This window comes from Cottoperca gobio, chromosome 6 (genome assembly GCF_900634415.1).
Source record: "Cottoperca gobio chromosome 6, fCotGob3.1, whole genome shotgun sequence".
NCBI lineage: Eukaryota > Metazoa > Chordata > Actinopteri > Perciformes > Bovichtidae > Cottoperca > Cottoperca gobio.
Window position 1 is genome coordinate 8,184,517 of NC_041360.1, and position 6,000 is coordinate 8,190,516.

Sequence of the window (6,000 nt, forward strand, 5' to 3'; positions counted from 1 at the left end):
GGTATGAGCGAGGTCATTTGTTTTGAGTTATATCAGTGTGCTTTTAGTTTGCGGGGAGATATGGGTTTAGTTCCCATTATTTGGCATATTTTGCTATATTTTCGTCCATTTCCTATTTCCTATTGGCAACGTTTTTTTCTTTTACCTACCACACTTTTGATTGACTTACAACAACAAAACCAACAATTTTCAAAGAATCCTAAATCCTAAAGGCTTGTTCGGTGATCATTGTCGGGTTCATTGAATTGCCAGCTTCATTTATATTTTGTAAACAACATCGCGGTTGAAGTTATGGGCAATACACTACACGGGGGCTCCCCCCAACGCAATGTGTAAAAAGTGCATGCTATGAGGCAGTGGTCTCAGTGACAGTGACTGACAAGCAGCCACTCTGCCCTGCAGGGACGTTTTCAGAGTTATATGCCTATGCACATAAATCTTATATCGAATCCATTTTTTTTTAAAGAGCATGACATATTATAACTTACACATTTACCAAGTTTTCTTGCTCAGGTGTTTACCTTGGAAATAATACAAAATTAAAACACTAATGTAGTATAAGCCTTAAAAATACTTGTATGTCCTGGGAAAACGATTGTTCTTTATAAAACACTTTCTTCATATAGCTTGTATCGATCTGACGTATGTGTAAACTCCAAAATATAATGTATGCATTTAAATGACCACCCTAACCTAAACACATATAAAAGTTCAACAAACAAAACTTAAAGCCCATTCAAGGGCACCCTAAAACCTGCAGCTTTATTACCCACAATAATATATTTTTTAAATCTACCCAATAGTTGGGCAAAAATGTAAATGTTTGCCCTGAGGGTGGCACTAGAGGAAATGCCTTGAGCTCCTTTAGATCAAAAGGTTTTATTTTCTTAGAAGCACAAGTGTGATCACTAAATGTATTGCATTAAATAAATTATTAGATTCACGAGGTGTGTAGTTAACATGTTGGCCTAAGTGTAGTGCAAGAGGAAAGCTCATGCTTTTTCCAACATGGACAGGGCTCATTTTCTTATAAGCCTAATATACTGTATATATGATCAATGCAGTATATGTATACCATATTTACATACATTATTATATATACTGTATATATTATACATATACACATATATTATACAATATGTTCTGAGTAAGCTCAGTGACAATTAGGATCACCCTTATAATACAGATGTATGTCATTAAAAATGATCTTGACATATATTCTACAAGCCTCTGAACTCTACTTGAGGGGACATATTTTCTCTAAAAGTTATTCATTTGGTGCTTTGATGATAATGGTGGATAGCACTGTCTAACTAACAGGTTGCTCTGGGTTGAGATGGTGTCCAAAGAGACAGGTGCTTTTACAGGGGATTTGATGGCATTATAGTAGTAGTAGAGGAAAGGTGGTGAGGTCACTAAATGCAGTCGGCTTCATTCTCAAGGGACCCTGAATGTCCACAGTAAATACCATGACATTCTGAGATATTTTGCTGTAGACCAAAATCTCGGACAGACTGACCAGCCCCCATCTCCAACTCTGTTGCTAATGGGGCTAACGAGCGGTGCTGTGTCATTCATGAATAATTTCAATCTTTTGGGTGAACAAACTGAACTGAATCACTTTCTGAAACAGTCTATTCATTTCGCAGCTCAGTTGAGCTCTCATGCTGTTGCGGGGAAATGTGCAGGGACTCACTGAGGGAGTGATTCAAGTCACTAATTTGCCAACGGTATCTTATTCCAACTAAATTCTTTGCTCACTGGCTTATCCTTCACGAACAACCATGCACGTGAGCCCTCCCTCTCATGTCTTGAATTCTCAAAGTTGGAAGTAGTACCAAATATGTTTATCTAATAATAAGGTGAGGCGAAAATATACGTGCTTTACATAATACGGCAGGACTTCGGCTTTCTCACTAGTTAGCAAGCTAAACCGACGTTTAGTTGTGTTTGTGAACAAATCGTTTCTTTTCAATGAAGGGATTCTAGTGATTCAGTACACTGAAAAGAACTGCTTTGCCCATCACTACTAAAGAGTGGGTAAACTGATCTATGATGTCTACAACTGCAATACATCCCATGTGCAATGGAGGACTGAGCCAACACAGATTTTCACTCAAACTGAAAACTATTCCACGTGATTTCATTCATTCATTAGTCCCTCCGGTCTGGTTGTATGTGTGTTAATCACATAGACTGTACAGTCCCCTCCAAAACTATTGGAACAGCGAGGTCAATTCCTTTATTTTTGCTGTACAATGAAAACAATTGAGTTTGACATCAAAAGATGAATATGAGAAAAAAAGATCAGTCTTTCTGTCATGATCGTGATTTTGTATATCCTGTTCATTTCCCCTTGCGTCATGTCTAGTTGTACTTCCTGTCTGTGTGTTGATTCCTTGTTGAGTTGTTCCTCCTGTGTCCGTTCACCTTGCCCTTGTGTTTCAGCTTCTCTCCCCAGCTGTGTCTCGTTCCCCTCATTCAGTGTCTTTGTGTATATATCCCTGTCTGTCCCATTGTTCTTTGTCAGTTCGTCATCTAAGTGTCACCCTTGCAGATGTCTCCTCATGCTTCCTCGTGCTTCCTCGTGCTTCCTCGTGCTCCCTGTGTCGTCCTGGTTTGTGTTTAAAGTTTTACTTTTTGCCTTATTTTGTAATTTCGTAAGCTTTTTGGAATAAAGCCCTCTTTTTGTTAATCTCCTCTTCTGCCGTCTTGCATTTGAGTCCTCACCTTTTCCCCACCGTGACCCTTTCAGCTTCTATTTCCAGGTATTTACATCTAGATCAGTAAAACAACTTAGGAGATAACACCTTTTGTTTGAACCCACCCATTTTTCAAGTGTGCAAAAGTATTGGAACATGTGACTGACAGGTGTTTTTTGTTGCCCATGTGTGTCCTGTGCATTGATAATTCAAACAATAAATAGTTCTGAATGTCTACTCTGTTTCATCTTTGGGTTTTGCCTGTACATACTGCATGTATATCTTTAAAGGTGTAACCAACATGAAGACCAGAGAGCTGTCTATGGGAGAAAAGCAAGCAATTTTGAAACTGAGAGAAGATGGAAAATCAATCAGAGCCATTGCACAAACATTGGCCATAGCCAGTACAACCATTTGGAATGTCTTGAAGAAGAAAGAAACCACTGGTGTACTGAGCAACAGACGTCGAACTGGTAGACCAAGGAAAACCTCAGCAGTTGATGACAGAAACATTGTGAGAACTGTAAAGAAAAACTCTAAAACAACTGTCAGTGACATCACCAACAACCTCCAGAGGGCAGGAGTGAAGGTTTCACAATCCACTGTTCGCAGAAGATATTGGGAACCAAAGTACAGAGGCTACACCAGAAGGCTACACCAGAAGAGAAAGAAGGGATCTGCTCATGGTCCCAAACACACAAGCTTATCTGTGAAACACGGTGGAGGTAATGTCATGGCTGGGGCTTGCATGGCTTCTTCTGGGACGGGCTCATTGATCTTCTTTGATGATGCAACACATGGTGGCAGCAGCTAAATTAACTCAGTCTACAGAAACATTTTGTCTACCAACTTAAAGAGAGATGCAACCAAACTGATCGGGAGATCCTTTATCATGCAGCAAGACAATGACCCAAAACACACTGCTAAAATAACCACGGAGTTCACCAGGGGAAGGAAGTGAAAGGTTTAAGTCAATCTCCAGACTTGAACCCTATTGAGCATTTATTTTACCTGCTAAAGAGAAGACTGAAGGGAGAAACCCCCTGAAACAAACAAGTGAAAGAGGCTGCGGCGAAAGCCTGGAAAGGCATCACAAAAGTGTTTGGTGACTTCAATGGGAGGCAGGCTTGAGGCAGTTATTGCAAGCAAAGGATTTGCAACTAAATATTAAGTATTATTCACTTTTCACACTATGGCCCGAATCTGCTTCAAGACTGGTGCTGGCCTACCATGCTGTGAATGGATCTGCCCCTTCCTACATCCAGGACCATGGTCGAACCATACACCCCAGCACGTTCACTTCACTCTGCATCTGCAAATCGGCTCGCCACTCCCTCACTGCGAGTGGGACCCAGATTCCCCTCAAACAAAACCACCTGTTTGCTATCCTGGCTCCAAAATGGTGGAATGACCTCCCCATTGATGTCAGGTCAGCAGAGAAGTCTTCACACCTTCTTCTCCTTCTGCACTTAAAGGATTGTACCTAATTTGAAGCTAATGTACTTGCAAGATTCTTGCTGTTCGGAGTTGTATCCTCACGATTGTTTGCACTTATTGTGAGTCGCTTTGGACAAAAGTGTCAGTTAAATGAACTGTAATAAAAAATCTAATTATGCATTAAATAGTAGATATTTAATGCGTGCATGCATGGTCCTTCTTAAAAGGGAAGACTCTATAGTGAGTTACATGCAGCCTTTTAAAGTAGTACAACAAGGAAACCATAAAGACACATGCATGTTGTATCTCCAGTACACCTGACTTGCAAGACCTTGGAGTTTGAGAGAAATCCATGCAAAGCAGGACGGGATACATAGTCGACCAAAATCAACCCCCAGTATATCAGTACATGTGCCGTATAATGTTGACACTATACATGCTATTTAACACTTATAAGATATATATTATAATATAAGATCACTTTATAAAGTATTTATGCATAACTATAAAGTATTTATTAAACTATCGAACAGTATAATACAAGTTTAAAATACTGCTTGTACTTAAATGCATCAGAAGTAACGTATCGATAATATACAAAATATAACAGACAGGTTCCACTCTGTATAATGAATACTTTTACTTCTGATGCTTGATGTACATTTTCCTGATGAGCAGCACTATTTGCAATGCAGGACCTTTGTTTTTACACTGCTACTTCTACTTAAGTAAAGCATTTGAATACTTTGCCCTCCACTTGAGGACACTACTATGATCAGATTTGTGTTTTTATTTCCCAATTGAGCTTTTCATTTAAAAAACGTGCTCTCATGGTTTTGTAACACATAGTATATGTGTATACACATGTGACTGGGCAAGTTAGTCTTTTTTGTCATCTGTCTATCTCTTATGCTTTCACTATATATTATTTACAGTTTGCCCATTATACCAAAATTAAATAAATAAATATTTGTTTAATATTTCAGTATGCTAAGAAATGTATAATGAGAGGAGATATATTCTACTTATTATTATTATTATTATTATTATTATTATTATTATTATTATTATTATTATTATTATTATGTAGTGTAGAAGACTGAATGCTTATGCTATATGCATTTAAAGTTGAGTTTTTTCCTCTATATTTTTCCAGTCGACAATTCGAAACCTTTTACCATTTAATCCTCGAATAAAGATGAATTTGATTGACCTTCTGTCTAAAGTAGTCTTCTATTGCAAACATGGCATGATTGCGATAATGCCCCATATTGATATATAGGCTACCAGCAGTTTTCTATTTACACCACAAATAACTTTATTTTTTGTGTATGGTGTAAACAAACCCTTAAAATGTGAAAGCCAACCTAGAAAATATAATCTTTGATGAAAGATTGTCCCTGCTGATGAGTGACATTATCACTGATAGTATTTGTTTTTCCATCAACAGGAATCAATACATCAAAAATAGTTTAGAGCCAATGAGTGGCCACTGTGGCAGTCACATGCACTTTTTGTTGATGACATTACATAACCTACTTTTCCTTTAATTACCTTTACATATATCCCAATATAAATAAATAAAATGTCCCAAACAGTGATAATCTTATTGGTGTTTCAGTGTTACCTTGCTTGAAATTGTAAGTCTGTGAACATTTGTGGATTTCAATGAGGTATTATGTAATACTGGGTCTGTTGAATAGAGAGCTCATTACTGATGGACAGCCTTTTTTGTTGCTGTTGTATATAAATATATTCGTAGAAACCATACACACGGAGTTATAGCTTTGGGTATTTGTCCCTGCCGTGTCTGTTGCGTGCATTGTGGCAGCAGCATGAGTTTATGTTGAGTTGTGTTAGT